This window comes from Dermacentor andersoni, chromosome 11 (genome assembly GCF_023375885.2).
Source record: "Dermacentor andersoni chromosome 11, qqDerAnde1_hic_scaffold, whole genome shotgun sequence".
In the NCBI taxonomy this organism is placed as follows: Eukaryota; Metazoa; Arthropoda; class Arachnida; order Ixodida; family Ixodidae; genus Dermacentor; species Dermacentor andersoni.
The window spans coordinates 70,545,214-70,563,694 of record NC_092824.1 but is presented as its reverse complement, the minus strand read 5'-3'; the positions used below and the strand labels follow the sequence as shown (position 1 = coordinate 70,563,694).

The following is an 18,481-nucleotide window of genomic DNA, read 5'->3' as shown; positions in this document are numbered from 1 at the left end:
GCAGGAGATCACGGAAGTGAGAGATAAAAGAAGAGAGCCACATTGTGCGCGCAATGATTTCCGGTGACTGTACAAAACAAAGAAATCGCGCTTCCAGTCGTGGTCACCGTAAAGATAATACTTGAGTGTTCGTGGCTAGTGTTAGTCTAAGGTGTACTGCTGTTGCCGTGATCCTGTGTTCTTTATATATATATATATATATATATATATATATATATATATATATATATTGAGTAGTATACACGTATGTGAGATTTTCGGATAGTTGGCTCTAAATATGCGCACCAGCTCACATCGCTTCACTTAAGTTACAGGAGAGAGAGACAGAAACATTCAACAATCAAAATCGTAGCTCTTGGGGTCGAGTGGGTGCTGCCCTCATTCCAGAATTCCACTGGCCATGGCTGCTCGACGAACGAGCGCTTCTTGGCCCGCCAGGGTACTGCCGGTCAACTGCACCTCCCACCGCTCAAACGACGTGCTAGGCGGCTTTAAGTGTTGAGGTTTGACACCGCGCCCACTACGAGATTTGGAAGAGTGCAAGGGCGTGTGTCACCGCACCAGAGGTAGATGAAGCGATACGTTGGTGGGTGCATTTTGTTGTGTCTGCGTAGGTTTGGAATGTGTTTGAGAGCTACTGCCTCTCCAGTGCTGAGTTTTCTTTTTTTTTTTTGTGAGAGGGAGGATAAGTTACAGAAGAAACAACGCCAGTTAATAGAGAGGCGAATCAGCGCTGGTAACAACGACACAGACAAACAAACAGCAGTGATTTAACGGCTTATGCGTCGCATACAGATATGCATGACCACGATTCTATTTTTTTTTTTACGTTTCCGTACTCCTAAAACACACACACACGCACACAAAAGGGGTATTGATATCAGATGGTAACGTGGATGCTAGTTCCTCGACCGTACACTGTAAACGGAAATGAGCCGAAAAAGGCATTTTAAGGGATGTGACCTCCCTTGAGACTACGTGCCTGAAAACCGTGCTCCCTTAGAGTGGTGTAGAAATGCTCAGCGTCCTCCATTTCTCTCCCTCGCAAAATGCGGATGAAAGAAGGAGACAGAACCTCAATTCTACATCCTTTTTAAGAGGGAGTTTAGAAGATACAGGCCTCCCTTTAGCGTAAACGGAGTTCTGTTTCTTATTTTATGCGTTATTTTCTTTTCTTTTACACATCTGTGAGAAGGAAACGAGAAAGGAGAGATATATTGTCCAAGTGGTTCTTCTTCTTTTTTTTTTTTTCTTTCTGCAAATTTATACATTTCCGGAGTGCAAGCCAACTTATTTAGGGCGATATAATAGACGCTTTGTTCGTCTCGTCGACCACAATGTCCTGTCGCGCTGCCAGAACCCCCGGTCGGCATCTGACGAACTGTCTTCGGAAGCGAGACCATGCAAAACTTCGACGGCTTAGGCCGCAGAATGTCCTCGCTTCTGTTCGTCTTCCCATCAACTAAAAGTGAAACGGAAGGCAAAGCTCGCAAAGCGCCACTGTCGTCGGCGCCGGTGACGGCACCTGTTTTGCTCATCGTAGTTCTGCGTGTGTGTCTATATGCGTGCTTACGAGGTAATTTTGGCGGCCATCGGAGAGTGTTTCGTGTAGTGTGGAACCTCACAAGAAAGCTACCTGCCCCACTGCGCAGCACGGCGGTGATCGGCCACCGCGTAGTCATCGCTTTGACGTGATCTGTGTACTACAATACACTTTCGTGGTTCGCGCGGCCGTGCTCGGGTATTCCCTCCTGCGCCACGATATGACAGCGGCTAGTGAAACCTCACCCACAGTCCTCACAAAATCGGACCGCGTACGGTGTCGACTGCTTTTGGAAACGGCGCGTTTCGGATTACCGTTTGCCCAGTTGCCTCATGTTTGACGCGGCCTTTTCAAGCTGCGGTGGTGAGTACGGAGCGGAAGCATTGCGCTATGCGCATAATGCTACACCTTTTATGTCGCGGTGTTGAGACTTACCGGTCCTCTCAATAAAACTCAAGAAGCCAGTGCCGCACAAAAAAGAGACGTTTCAACTTTTTTCTTTCTCTTTTTCAATTTAATTGTCGTGTTTTACGTGTCAGAACCATGATCTGTTCCTGTGACCTCGTGCTTAATACTAAGCACAACTCCAAGGACGCTTATAACAACCACGGCGGGTCAAAGAGTATTGGAGTTTTCGTCATCAGGTGTGTTTGATAACCACTTCGCCTTAAGTGTCGATATAGGTTGTGACAGCCCACTTGAAAAACACAACAGGAAATTTTAGTCTGTCGCTCTGTTGTCCGTAGTGTGACGTCCTGTAGTTCTTGATCAATATTCAATGAAAAATTGACAGAGACCTCTTTAAGGCTATGTAAATTTGTTTGTAGAAAAAAGAAAAAAAAAAGAAAAGGAAAAAAAAGTCTCCCTGCAGGGGATTTGAACTCCGGACTGAGGCATCCCGAGCCCAGCATCTTACCACTACGCCACGCCGAATATGCGCCATGATGCCTATTTCAGCTCTACAAACACTTTGCGTTTATGTTTATATTTGCATTTTTAAGAGTCAACAGGCGCTTTCATTCCACCGCGTCAACTGCCGCATCTCTAGAAAAGTAAAAGTGTTCTTACCATCGACAGGTACATTGTGTAGTGCTAGAACATCGATTTTGCTGTAGGATATCCATATTAAATAAGAAATACAGAAATAGACAACGGTGACCGGGGACACTGTTAGGTTGTTACTGCTAATTTCGACAGTTGTCTCTCGCTCTGCACTTTTGAGCGCGCATATAATTCTGTGTTCAATGCAAGATAGCTACATAAACATTCGTGGATGATTGTTCATTCTGACAGCATACTGGCATCTCTCGGCAGCGCTGTACCAGAATAATGAGACCCGAGTGAGACAGCTTTTCACGCAACTTTGTGGAACAACCCAAAACTTCTTTTTCGCTTTGTAAAAGCTTATGCAATATTTCTGGGAAGTTAACTGTGTCAGTGTAACGGCACATGTAAGTCCACAGGCCTGTGTGCCACATCTTACCAAATAACACAAAACGGATACGCAGCCATTCCCGCAGATGATATGATTTTCATCAGCGGCCGATTTTGAGGAGGCCGGTAGGGCATTTATGGTGCTTCGTCGTCACGGCACAATTATAACAATTGGCCACTTCGACTTTATTACCGGTGTCTGTGCTATCAGCATTGCCGGCTTCAGAGAAGCACGATTGAATACCGCGCAAGAGAAAAGTACAGGGTACACCACCGATGCGAAATTGACATACAATTTTAAAGCGTCGCGACTGAAAGCGCTTCTGTCGCGGCGTCAGAAATTATGTCGCTGCGACAGAAAGTGGCACATTTCTAACGCCACGACCGAAAATGTGTAGTCCCGACAGAGAGTTCCTGTTGCGACGTCAGAATCGCTGTTGCGATAGAAAGTTGCTGTTGCGACTTCAGAACTCTTGGTCTTCACGACAGGATGATTCTGTTGGGACATCAGAATTTCTGTCATAATGTCAGAAATGTCTGTCGCAACTACAGAAACATCAGGAACTTCTGTCGTACAACAGAAATTTCCGTAGTTGCGACAGGAACTCCTGTTGTCTTTTTCAACTGGGAGCGATTTGCGTCACAGCAACATTATTTTTAAGGCGGCAAATTACTGTTATGCAGCATGAACAATGCGAACAGCCAGCCTGTTTCTGTGTTAAATGGAGGCACGCAGTGTGTGCACACAATTACGTTCATTTTGTCAGTTTTGTGAAATAAGCTTCAAACTGCATGCATTTTCACTGGGAAATCTGTACCAGCACTTCCTTGTATCAAGTTGTCTATGCACAAAGGTTTGTGCATTAGAAATCACAGTTTCAGGCAGTTACAGCCTACAATTTCTTTTTTTTTTTGTATACAGACACTAACTGTGTTTTCATAGTCATGTATTGCACGTTTGACCAGTGCTGAAAAGGACAAATGGAATAAATTCAAATAGGCCTGCGAATTTGTTTGCTTGGTCAGGCTTTGATGTATTTTAGTAACGTGTTCATGTGCAGATGTCGTGTGAATGCATACTTGGACTTTAGTTACGTTTCACTGCATCAAAAGAGACCACCCAGCCAATCTCAATTTCCTTCCTTGTTTCTTGCCCTTGGTGTCCACATACCTGAATGTATTCTGAGTTTTTGTACCAAGACAACAGCAGGGCATCACACATGCTAGAAACATTAAGACAAAGAACAAGGAATGTGGCACAAATTATCCACAGAGTCACAAAACAAAAAAGAGGCTTCAAAGAAGCGGAGGCAGTCAGACTTGTGCGAGCATTAATTATTAGCAGGGTGACCTATAGCCTCCCCTTTCAAAAACTAAATAAGGCTGAAATGTCTAAAGTGAGCTCCATCATCAGGGCAGCTAGGGCTCCCAAAAACACATGTGCCAAAAAGCTGGAGGCTCTTGGTATTCACAACACATATGAAGAACATGACACGGCATGTGGTCATGCCTCAGAGAGAACATCTGAATTCTACAAAACAAGGAAAGGCTCTGTTACAAAAGGCAGGATATCCCCTGATAGCGCAGTATGGCTGAGAAAAAAAAGTTTTGCTACCCAGACAAACAAGACAGGAAATTCTAGTTTCACGAATCCCAAAGAATATGAGCACGGAACACCACCAAAGCAGAAGAAAAGCGCAATCAAAGGCTTTACAAAAGAAATGTGAAAGAAATCCAGACGTATACTACACAGATGCATGTAGAGTGGCAACAGACAAATTCGAAATAGTCGCCTTCAATTGGTCCACAGGGATAACAACTTCCATTCGGAACCCTTTAACCTGCACCGTGGAGGCAGCAGCCATAGCGCTGGCCTTTCGAGATGCAGAAGCAAAAGAAACAATCTGCATTGGCCATGATGGACTCTAAGGCAGCATGCTGTTCGTGCATGACGGGTACCGTCCCACACAAAATTCACAGAATTGCACCAGGTGGTAATTTGGTGCCCGGCGCACTCTGGACTCGAGGAAAATGAGAGGGTGGACCGAACTGCTCGAGCAATAAGCATCCGAGCACTAGTCAGTCCTTTCAAGGAACTCCCATTGACCCCCACGACACTTCGAAAACCAGGAAAAGGAGAGACAAAAATACAGCCGCCCGCACTCCAACCTTATGAAAGAACAGGCCAGGGATTCGCGCTGTGTACAGACTAACACATATTTACACCTACAAATACTCACTAAGGTACACCCTGCATTCTATGAAAGTATGTGTTCTTGGTGCGAGGAGCTGCCAACTCTTGCCCACGTAACATGAACGTATAAACTACAGCCTCCAAATTCCAATTCGCCCCTTATGGCGTAAGTGCCAAGTAACAGGCACTGGGATGTTTGGCTTGCTAGTGAAGATGTAGAGAGCCAGAGAGCTATTCTCGATCAAGCCCAGCAAACCACAGAGATCAGTGGAGCCCTGGACTGAGGGACGCACCGACCGCCCAAACCACTAAGAGAAATAAACTTTATACTACTATTACTTGCCCTTAGTGCTATCAGCCATCAAGTTTACCTACAACTACAAATGAGCCACATGTCACTTGATTCACTCAGATTCCATTTCACTCTTTGTAGGAGGGCATGCATGACTGATTGCGTATGTGCAGCATTTTGTTGCCACAGAGGGGTATGTAATATGGAAACCAACATAAACATTAATACACTCTGTAGTAACTTGTTCTGAATTGAACTTTTAAATATAAAGAGCAATTTCAATAAATGACAACATGTGTTTTTTTTTTTAACTGGGTGAGTAGTGTGCTACCGTCTGGGATTTTTTTTATTCCACGTGGTAGAGGTGTGTGGCTGTCACTGTATTGCTTTCAAGCTTCTGCATCAAGTGTGCTTGTGGCACCTGGGACTAATTCTCAAAGCAAATATGCTTCAGGTAATTGTGAATTCTCGTCAAACATGACATGCATATTGCTGTATTTGTCTTGGAAAATTTATTCAGAAAAGCAGCTTTTATAGCTTCAGTAAATTATTCATTGTGGCCAATTCAGATGACCCTTTCCGAGATTGACCATTAATTTTACAGCAGTGGCTTTCTATCATTCAAGTATTCAGTGTGTATACTGCTTCTTTTCAGATATGTTAACATCATACAAGTCTGCATTCCTAAGAACATAAACAGCCAGAGGCCACATTGCAAAGACAGGGATCTGAGTATCAAGAAAAGAAATCAGTAATAAAGGTAGCAAGAAGTACTCACAAGCAAATGTTTGCTGTCAGAGGGATGCAAGAATAATACAGCCCATCCAGGGGGTGCGCGAAAGCCAGATAATGGCCACAAAAAACAAAGCCTACTCATATGTCACAGCCATTTTAATCAATATTGACATTTAACTCCAGGGTATGCATATTGAAGCCTTGCTAATTATGTAAATTTACTAGCACTACCGTCCAGTACTGCTGTGCTCCTGAATGGTGGCTCACATTTGCAGGCAGCAATAGGTGCAGCGACATCCATCATTCGTGCATCACTCATTTTGGACAATACACACCTTGCTGCAAGGAAAAGTAGCCACAATATAGCTTTCTAACAATTATTGGCAATTAGTTTGAGAAAGGCGTTTCCAACCACACCAGGCTAGACCGGCATTGCTTTGCAGCATGCTCTACACCGGGAACGTAACTCCTTGCCCCCGAACCCAACATGTCTGTTTACCTGGCATAGGACAATGTGCAGACAATGCTCACCCCCCCCCCCCCCCCCCCCAACACATGCACCAATATATTCCTGGCTACCGGCACTGGTCCTTGTTACAAGAAATAGAAGTACGGATCCTTGGTCTCAATGTTCGCCAATCCGGAACAAGATCAAATTGGCTAGGCAAAATAAAGAAGACACCAATGTCAACCTTCCACCTGATATGAAGGATTGCATCTAAATGTGGAGAAGATTGTACCGAAATAGCCAGTAATGCTGTTTGGTCTGTACTCCAGCCACATATTATTTATCAGGCTCAGTTTTACTGGCCCTCACTGAAGCAGAGGGACCAGATTGAGATCATTATTCAGAACGTGATGAGGGCAATAGCTGCTCTTCCTCTGTTCGCTCAAGAACATGCCCAGGTGAACACCACGGCAGCATTGCTAATTCAATGTGAATGAGCATTTGAATTAAAGAGGTTGCATGTTGCAGTCACTTCTGATTGCTTGGGTGCAAGAACAGACTTAAGGCCATGGCACGGCTGTACACTGATGTTCCTTTGGACCAATGTATTTTGTACAGACGCTGCTATTACAAGAGATGGAAGCATAGTATCAGTCAGCCTTAAGTACTTCCCTCTTTATAAAAATAAGGAATCTACAATGGATGTCTGCAACTCTACTTGAGCTTCATACCATACATGACAAGAGTCTGCAGAACGGGGCTGGTACACGGTAAAGTCACACATGACACCAATGAGGCAGCCTCATTTTTATCAAACTTCACCCAAATACAGACACACCAATTCCTTGAGTGCCATTTAGCAGCTGAAGCAAGACAGTAAAGCCACATAGCTTTGTCAGAAGATACACAAGCTTCACAACTACTCACTTTTAATGCTTGCTTACACTAGGTACAGGGACACATCTCTGGCCTTTTCAATGCCATGGCAGATAACAAAGAACACAACAACATCAAGAACATGTATCTACCCGCACCTCTTGTGCCAGGCTCACTTACCGTCTTTCTACCCTGAAAAGTTTGCTCTGATGCGACACATGCTTTTACGCTCAAGTTTGACAGCCATTGCTGCATCAATTTTGCAAGCACTGTCAAGGACGCAGTATTCTTAACTGCAATTTATTATCAGGAAATACATAATTTTAATAATGTGAGCACAGGCATCTTGACTCACTTATTTTGAATGGAAAGAAATGTCACTGCTGCCTGAATGAAAAGAGTAATCTTCTGCAGTTGTAGAGAGTCAGTGTAGCTTCATGCAATACTGTTTCACAGCAAGTTTGTACAAAGTATCATTACAGGCAGGGAATTATAGGCCTAATTGTGCTTTTCACTTGCTCTGAATGTGACCTTAAACAAAGCATTGTGTGTAAAAAGGGCAAATGTTCTTTGATATGAAGCATCTATCAGGGAGTAGCATTTTGCCTTTTGAGACTTTTTAGCATCCATGGGGGAGAGATTAAATTGCCAGTGTATCTCTATAAGGCATGCCTCTAAAGATGCACATGGCGTTTAGGAAGGTAAATTTTTTTGAACCAGGGAGGGACGTACGGAAATAACTTTAATGAGAAAAGGATCTGCAAGGTTTCCAGCCCAGGCTCAGGCCACCCGGGCATTATGCGCGGTGAGGCATAGCCTTTCCACTGCTGCCCGGGCCCACTGGATAGCCCATAGTTGGTCGTGTAGTTCCGAGCTAGTCAGAGCGCTTAGCTATCGCTCCTCGAGAAGGTCCTGTTCTATCTTGTCCTCTAGATATATAGATCTGACCTGTGTGCACTTCCATGAGATCTGTGCATTGTATGCAGGTTCGTGCTTGCAGAGCTTGCAGCTCGCGTCTGGGTATTGTGTTGAATTTACTCTGTCTAAATGTACTGGGTTTCGGAATATTCTGGTTTGCAACCTCCTCCAATCTGTTTCTTGAAACCTGTCGAGTTGTTTGCGGGGTTGTGGGTATGTTTCTCCTCGTTTCGTATAGTGTGTCAGTATGTCGTGGTACATGACCAGTCTGTCCCTGTTGTCTCGTATCGCTACTTCGTTGTCGTTGCCTCCCCGCTGTCCTTCCCCTTTCCCCGGGGGTTGCGGGGTGTTGTGCCGTCACTGTCCGAGACGCGGTGGATTAGTTCTCGCGCGGCTCGGTCGGCCTTCTCATTGAGGTTGGGAGGGCCATTCATGGTTACTTCTCCCATATGTACTGGGATCCATTTGAGGTATTTGGGTCATGTCAGAGAAGCACAAATGTATTGTTCCAAAATGGTACAGTGTTACTCCGCTGCTAGAAAGGTGATTTAGAAGAGCTCTCTAACTCCATTGACTAAATTTTCAGAGGTGATTGCAATGGGTGATTCCCCTGTTACTCTGGTATTGCTAGTCTGGTGCTTACTGTCAGTGATATACACAGCATGCCAGTCTTGGAGCTCAACTTTCAAGAGCCAATTAAGAGGCATGTCATGGGTGATTTAATAAGCTTATTAGGCTTCTTTTTAAACAAACAATTAATTTATTCTTTATTTTTGCTGTCATTTTGATGGCCTGTCTATGCTTTTTGTTTTCAAAGGCCATATTATTTTCATAATTATGGCCTTCAATGTTTAATTGCAATATCCCTTATAATCCACAGTGATTACTCGTAAAAGAGAAATCAATATAGAACAAACAGTAGATGTGGGTAAATTTATGTGCATTGACTTGAACAGTCACCTGCAAAAGTTTAAAGTCAGGTTGCTCAATGGATTGAATAATCTCAGTTGGAAAGCAGCACTAAGTGTGTTCATATGCCCCTCACTCATCCAGTATACGTAAATGTAACCAAATGTAGTATATGTAACCAACACACTCTCAGACTTTAGCGCAATAAGTTAATATGTTGTGTTATGCTGTTGAGTTGAGACTGTGAATGGAACGATTATTAAAATGAGCAAGCTAGAGACAACTATTGCAGTGTTTATAATTTGTGGTAATTGCAGCATGATATTGCAAAAGAACATAAATAATGCTCCTCTCAATGTTTCTATCTATGCCTTTCATTCATCTCTTAGTCTCTCTGAAATTAAGCAGCAGAGCATGGCACAAGCACTGCTGCTTACGTCTATAATGGAGTCATCAGTGGGTTTCAGACAGAGGCAACTCCTGTCCCTTATGCACATATGTTTTGGTATTTTCAAGACTGTTCCTGTCATACCAAAGCCAAGGCTCACTGGCCCCTCATGGTATTGAAGCTTGCTCACCAATTACTCAGAGTGGATGATACATTTTCTGGATTTTGTCAGGTGCCATCTGTCTTGCCCTAATCATGGTATGAAAGGTAGGTCCTGCTGGTCCAATGCAGCTATCTTAATAAAAAAATATTATAATTTGCATGTTTCTTCTCTTGGCCACCGAAGTGAATCATCCAAACGAAACACAAACACTTTTTTTCCTAGGCGCACTCTTGAAAACAAAGGCTTGCAGCCACATGCAGAAGAAAGTACAAAACAAATTATGCAAATTAATGCTCTGCAGTGTGCAGATTATGCAATGTGTACAGTAACTAAGGCTGCACCTCTAATGCATTAACTGTATTCGAGATTATGAAAGCTTTTTGCTAATTAAGCCATATTCTAAAATTGGATTGCATACCCTAGCTGCATATGTGACTAAAAATGTGGTAGCTCAGTTGAAAAAGCTACAAGTGGCATTCCTGTGGGGTATGTTTGTTCACTTGAAAAGCAGATTTTACTCAGTTGGTCGTATGACAAGAAATTTTGTTGTTGTGTTCTTAATACTTCATTCCTACATTGCATATTACACTACACCCTAAAGGTCCACACAGCCCACATATATCATCATTAAATTAATAAAATGTGAATACCATGTGCACATTTGTAATGTTCCTCTTCAGGCGAATATGTACGGTACTGTACCTATATGCCGCCCTCATCATTCGTATACACGCTAATAGGAAATTCGTTTACATAGTTGTGTGCGAGAAAAATACTAAACAGCACTTCATCGGCATGTCGTCGGCGAGCATATCTCATGAGAGCCTCTCAACTGTACGTGCCAATTCGACCGAGTCATACATACATACATACGGTGCGATTCGGCAAACATGAACCTATCTCCAGGGCCAGTATGTCAATGGATTCCTTTCTCGGGGTTATCGTTATTATTATTACCTACCGTCCATATAAACGACCTATCGGTGATAGTGTACGCGCAGCACGGCAAGGAAAGGCCCTAGCGAGTACGGCACCTCGATCCGGCCTGCCTGCTCTATCATAACATAGCATAACCGTCGGAATAAAGTGATCGCAATCGCACCTATTGTGTAACACAATAAGAAAAAGAGGCTAATGCCAACAGAGCTGTGATACGGAAGCGATCGACGTTTCACGTACCGTCAACACGCTAACTTAATTGTTGACAAAACACGATTTTACTACTAGCGCTGGCCAGACAGAAAGCGTTGTCGGCCGCATATGCCAAACTCGGTCCAAGGATGCTCGGGGCGGCCAAGCAATTGCTGACTCGGGCCCGGGCCGGGCTTGGACCTAGGAGCGTCTGGCCGGGGAACATTCATTGGCAACAGACGGGAAGTCAGCGAGTCGTGGAAAGTTCTTGCGCGAGCGAAACGCAAGCGAAATTAAAATATGTTACAATGTCCACCGTCTACAATCGGGCAGCGCGAAGCATTGGGCCGCGCAACAGCTACGCAGTTAATCTGAACCCTCGGGCTAATCACAGGTCACATACCGAACCCCGCGTCGTAAGAATGGGCTATTTTCCCATGCCCTTCACCTGCGGGGTGCCCTCACGCAGCGAGCGTACTACCATCCAAAAGTCAATCTATTATTGCCCGGCCGGCACCGCGTACGGCGGACGTGAGGTGGCACACAACGACGGGAGCTTTGCCCAAGCCGGATTAGCAAACGTTAAGAAACTGCCGTATTGTAATAAGTCGTGGTTATCAGCGCGTCAAATGACAAGGAAGAGCTCAATCATAAACTACGCTTATCCATGCCGGCCTGGTCGCTGTGGACGCGGATATAACACATAGCGTTACAGAAAAGTGTTCACAAACCATTAACAGCCCTGCTCGTGTATTTAATAACGTTTTCTACTCATCGTACCTTTGCGCTAGCTGTTACCAAAACTAAGATAAATCCTAACCAATTCGCCCACCTTGCTGTCTTGCTGACATAATATGACTGGTGAAAGTTATTCTAGTGCATGCACATATATCGTATTCACACGTGCATATATTGATTGTTTACTTCAGCATAAAAAAAAGAAGGATGCTCCATCTGTATAATTTCACAAAATTACATTTTCCTTCCTTTCTTTCCTTTTTTTTTACTGTTGCAGTGGGTTGAGTACAATATGTACAAATAAAATATGTCACTTTCACACTACTCCATCACTTAGGAACAGCAAATCAGCAGTCAGGATGACAGATATATTTATTTTCTTATTAATTTTTTAAAATTTGTAGTCAGTATGAGACAGCTCACACTAAGCTTGCTTGGTTTTTAACAAGCTCTTGGTCAACAACGACACATACGTTTGGGACTCGGAAATAAACTGTGCAGTGCGTCTGTCTCAGCATGCTTTAAGAATGACAAGCCAAACCTTCATCTTATGCAAGTGTGGAAACTGACAGTTTATGCAACCACACACCCATAACACGTCTACAAACCTGTCATTCTTATGCACTAGAGGTTGAAGTTTGATGTCAAAATATATGTCACTTTCATCACTTATTGATTCATGCGTGACATCTCTTCTTGTACTAATCAAGACGTGGCTAAACGATACCATCTCCTATAAAATTTTTCTTTTCACATCTGCATGCAACACTTTTTGTTGTGAATGATGCAACTGCATAGAAGGTGGCATGCTCATAGCTTTAAAAAAATAAATTCTTGCAGTTCCAACTGGCATTCGTTCATTCCTAGAGTACATTTTCATTTCACTTCAATGCTCAAGCAGAATGTTCTCATAAGTGCATACTACTGCCCTCCGGATGTAAATTGTGCATTTTCAAGCGAGTTTCAAAACATTCTAAATGAAGTGCATATGCTATTTTGGCATTCTACTGTGATCATTTATGGCAATTTTAATTTCTCCATTATTAACTGGACAACAGAATCTGTCACAGCTGCTCACGCTCAATGGCATATTTTCCTTCATTCCTGTCTACACTTCATGTTACCTCAACTCATTACTCTCCCAACCTGTTCATCATGTACACTGGCCAATATTCTAGATCTCATCAGAGGTAGAAAAAAATTAACATTCAAATATGCAAAGCCATCAAAACTGCCCTGGGCCTACCATCTACGGCTTTGACTACGAGACTTCTCAAGACGGGCATACACAACACCTGGCAAGAATTAGCCGAAGCTTGTAAAGCCAGTCAGTTAGAATGACTTAAGCTCATGCCCACCAGGAGATCAGTGCTGCAACGGCTGAGCTACAGTGAAACCTTTATAGGCCACCACGGACTGAAAAGAAAGAATTCCTCCAAACATCTGCAAATCCCTGTGCATAGCACCAATTGTACCACAAGGAAAGAAGACAAGCCCAAGTGGATGCCCTACGGCAAAGACACAGGCAAGGTCCGGATGCCAGATACACCGACACAGTCAAATACCCGCAAAGAAATGCTTACGCCCTGAACGTCACAGATTCTAAGGGCAGAGAGCTAGCGTCTGCCACAGTCCGTGCGCAAAACTCTGAGACTGCAGAAGAGACGGCGATCGCCCTAGCAACTACCACGTGCAGACGCAGCTGTAGTTCTTTCCGATTCTGAAGCAGCTGTCAGGAACTATGCTAAGGGTCTAGTGTCGACAGAAGCACTAAAGATATTGAAGCACGACAGCGCTTCGATCCGCTACACCTGCGTGACCTGGGTTCCTGGGCATGACGGGCTGGAGGGGAACGAATCAGCACACGCCGTGGCCCGAGGCCACACCTGCCGGGCCAACCCTTCCTACTCTCAAGATGCCGGTCTGCGTCAGCAGGGGCAGAGACCGTACCCATCACCTACTCAGCGATCCTTCAATATCACAGGCTGGAACGCAGGCTGCACCCACCACCTCACCCAAAGCTCACCGAAGAAGAAAGTACCACACTCAGAAGACTACAGAGTAACACTTACACCCACGGAATACTCATGCACAGACTATACCAAATGCTACAAGGAAATACTCATGCACAGACTATGCCCAATGCTACAAGGATACCGCTGCCCAATGTGCGGCTTACCATACACCTTGGCGCACCTGATCCTCGAGTGTCCATGGCATCTAGATACAGACGCATCGCCTTCACCGAAAGAATATAACGCCAGACAAGAAAGCGAAGACCTCATTGAAACGTGAGAGGCCAAGCTCGTCTCCGAGGGCCTGGAGCAACAATGACACCTCGTCGCCAGGGCCAAGGAGGCAGCGAAGGCCAGAGGATTCCTGGAATGAGGAGACCTCCCACCTAGAGTAGAACTGGGGCTTAACCCGGGATACTGTTTCAAAAATAAATGTTTATTCCTCCTCCTCCTCATCTCGACCAGCGATCCTCTAATCTGTTCCGGCATTACTCACCTGGACGGGCTGTCTGATCATGCAGTTATAGTAGGTCTGCCTAACTTCTCTTTAACAAAAAAGAAAACACTACTAAACACATTAGGTGCTACAATAGGGCCAACATTACTCGGCATAATCGTTAATTAGCCACCTTTGCAGACACAGTCGAGCTATTGAAGAGAACTGGTTATGTTTAGAGCCACCTTTGCAAATCTTATCAAAATGTTCGTCCTTTTTCTCAGCATTAGATGCAACAAAACATTCAATAAACGCCTGCAGCACCTCATAAATAAAATGAAGCGCTCTATAGAATGGCAAATAAAAAAAAAAGCCAAGACATGGCAAAGATACATATTATGTGACAAAGAATGCCAGATGCTACTAAAATCCACACGTCAACAGGTTTACAGCTATGATTTATTATGAATAACAGTGATTATGGCACGTAATAAACCCCTATTCACAGCCTGACATAATCCTAATTCTGGTGGTGATGTAGTTCCTGAGTTATAGTGTGTGCAGTTACTAAATGACATGTTTTGTTGAGTGTCCAAATGTGAAGACATCACTGCATGCCCTGACTTCCCCATGCAATCTGGCATGTCTGAAATTGTTATTAGTGGGTCGGGCATTTTTACCTTACTAAACAGATTAAAAACTTCATCTACAACAGGTCACAGCAAATTTAATAACAAGCTGCTCAAGAATGTGTCCCAGCTAGTGTCGCAACATACCCCCTGGGTTCATTCTTAAGACTGGTGAGTGGCTAAAGTCATCCCATTCTACAAATCCAGCGAGTGTTTATCACCCTTTAACTACCAATGAATATTATTAACCAGTACAATTCGCAAACTTATGGAACACATTATTAATTCACAAGTCATCGACTATTTCGAAGATCCCAGTTTAACATTCAACTACCAGCACAGGTTTTCATTTACATTACGACTTAGCATGAAACCACCACATTTACTCCATCTTTGCAGCAGCTCACCACTCTCTTGGCATCATCAAATTAAACCTAAAGCATGCTTTTGTCAACATACATAAACTTGCTTACACTACACTAATCCACACAAAGCTTGAATACGCATCGCTAATATAGCACTCTGGCAGGTAAACATTGTTGACGAGATTGCATTTGTTCAAAACTGGGCTGCTCACCTTCATATTTTCCGACTATTCATCTTACACTTCCGTGTCATCATTAAAAGCACGTACTGATTTACAAGCACTATCCCTTCGCCACAAATCAGTGCGTCTTTGCCTGCTTGACAAACTTTATAATCGTACTTCTCTTCACAATGATTTCTTTCAGTCACCACCTGTCGTATTTTCATGCCGGGATCACCACCTCATATTTAAGCGTACACCATCTCGCACGTTACAATATGCATGCTCCTTTATACCCTGCACCATCACTGAAGGGAACTGCTTTCCCTCTGATATTGCCACAGAATCTGACATTAAAATTTTACGACGTGCTACGCACTGTTAATTAGTTGCCTTTTTTATTACATTCTTGTTTAGTTGTTTTTGTGAGTTACTAATAAATACCTGTATTAATACCGTAGTTTATGTGTGCATGCATATTTTCAACATTTTATTTTGCTGTGTGCATAACTTTTGTTTTGCAATTCTTATGATTTCTTACATTCTGTTTCTTAATACCTAAACAATGTTAGCATACCTTTGTTCTGTACTTTGTCCTATTATTTGTTGTAACTATTTCTTTGTAATCTCATTTATGTTTGTACTCCCCCTGCCCCTGTTATGTGATGGGCGCAACTGATGCCTTTAAGGGCACCGTTGAGCGCTGCAACACTGCTACTTTGATGTAGCAGTGTTGTGAGGCATTTTGCTACCCTAGGTAAAGTCAAACTACTGCACTCCTCTCCACTCTAGCACCAAATTTAGGTGCACCATGTGAAGAATTTTAAGACACATTGTAAGGCATTATAGTAACTAATATGGGAAGAAAGTTGGTACACAGGTTTCCAGGCATCACTTCATTGTTCTTTCAAAAGTCAGTCATCCATAGTGCATTTGAAATTGGATATTTTACGGAATCCAACATTGTCCTTTGCCATTGGTGAAATGTAAATGTTAAAGTGGGGTGAGGAACGACTAGATGCGATGTGCCCATCTAGAGCTGCCAAATCTAAGTGGCCACATGTTTTGCCTACAGCACAATATACCTCTGCTTGGTTGTGTTGCTGGTCAGAAATATACATACAAAATAACAGAAGGTGCTGCTGTGCCTATATATTCACAAAAGTCTTACATGATTATACAGGTGCCATCCATTAGCATCAAAACATGGCCTGCACAACAAGCACAGTATCTTCAGCGGAAATTGTAGTGTTATATCTTGCATACAGAAATGCAGAAAAGTGTAAACAAGGTGCACTCTGCTAAAATTTGTCTTGTGAATTCCTACTGTGCCAACTGTGCAGATTGATGGCATATAGTTTGATCTGGGAGCTAGCCCAATGCACATGTACACAAAGGAAAATGATTCACCTCTTAAATATGTGAAATGACGCCCAGGTAGGCACAGTAAATTTTCAACTTTGTATGCTTCAGTGTTATGCTAGAAGAAAACGTTTTTTTAGTGTGTTGCTGATTCACAATTATATACCAACTATGCATATAGGAAAAGAATCTGCAATCTTTTAGGCTGCGTGTTAAAATACCATGTATACAAACCCAGGGAAAACATGGGGAAGGCAGGAAATGGAAATTCAAGACGATGAGCAAACCGAGAACAAGATGAAAGCAGGAGCCAATGTTTCAACAAGTGGACTTGTCTTCTTCAAGGCGACATATGCTTTCCTCGCCACAGTTACAGATATTAAGAATCAATTTGGTTGATGCCCAGCCTGATACTCCATGATTATACTGATAGATATGCATACAATTGTTTATCCTTTTTCTGTGGATTGCATTTCACCTACTAACAATTGAAAGATATCAGTCAACGTGAGATGCAAATAGTGTTGTACTTTGCGGAAGGTATGTATATATATATATATAGCACCAGCAATTATGTTACGACCTTTGACGAGTCATGTGACGCGCTTGACACACCATGCTCGCCGCTGGGTTGTTGTGCTTTGAGTGCCACATGTTTTTCTGAGCACAGGTTTGACCGATAAAGATTTAATGTTGTGAAGTGATGTTTCCAGTGATGTCACAACAACGCAACAATGCTCTGAAGTATATATTTATTGATTTGACAGCAAGAATTCCATAGACATTTTCTGTAGCATGAAGGAAGGACATGCAGATATGGTAGCAGATCTGAATCATTATTATTATTATTATTATTATTATTATTATTATTATTATATACATATTACTGTATTAATCATTAATATACATCATTGTACTGTGTGGTAGTACAATATATAGTATACCACTCAACACAGTCAGTGCTCAAAGTTAGCCAGGGCTCGAGAGAGTTCGGCCTCTCTTCCATTTTCTAAGCAGGGGTTCGGCCCCGTCTTTGCAGGTCAACTGTAGCACTGCGGCACCCATTCGACAAGCACTGTAGGTGATTTTATTGCCAATAGTGCCTTGTGAGGGGAAATTCCAACTCTCCAATTTTTTGGAATAATGAACTTAAATAAACAACAAATCGGTTTACTACCTCTGTCCAAGCGGCGTGATTATGAATGCCTTAAATTGTTGCATAATTCAAATAACACCCCACACTACTCATTAAAGAACAACTATCTGTCTCCTGATAATTTGAAACTTACTAGGAATAGCCACAAACTTAACCTTGCTCCATTTCAACTGCATACTAACCTGTTTAAGTATAGCTTTCCTCATACAATTGAAAAATGGAACTTACTCCCAGGTGAAACTAGGTAAATTAGAAAAATCATTGTATTTACTTGATTCATGCTGCGTTTATTATACTGATTGTATCTTTTATATTGAAGTTATCATGTTTTTTAAGGCATTGAAGTTGATTTGTGCAGAAAAATATTTTGTTATATGCAATGTACAAACCCACTCCTGCGATAGCCCAATTGGACTACAGTATGTGAAAATAAAAATAAATAAATAAATAAGTGATTAATCAGTTGATAGGGCATGAGCAAAGACGGAGCAACAGCTATTGTCCTACTTCTGCATGCATTTCCCCAAGGCATTGCACATGACAGTCACCACCCTTAATTGCTCGACTAATTAAGATTCTTGGCACAGC

At 42.9% G+C, this 18,481-nt stretch overlaps 1 protein-coding gene and 1 long non-coding RNA gene across 3 annotated transcripts in view; one reads left to right on the top strand and one right to left on the bottom strand.

Moving 5' to 3' along the window:
• The window catches only part of Ptp36E (protein tyrosine phosphatase 36E), a 232,760-nt gene that overhangs the window by 31,660 nt on the left and 182,619 nt on the right, over window positions 1–18,481 (bottom strand). The window lies entirely within an intron of this gene.
• LOC140214029 (uncharacterized) lies at window positions 9,808–17,088 on the top strand. The gene is made up of 3 exons (XR_011890941.1): window positions 9,808–10,004; window positions 14,936–15,020; window positions 16,976–17,088. It is a non-coding gene; the product is annotated as an uncharacterized lncRNA (long non-coding RNA).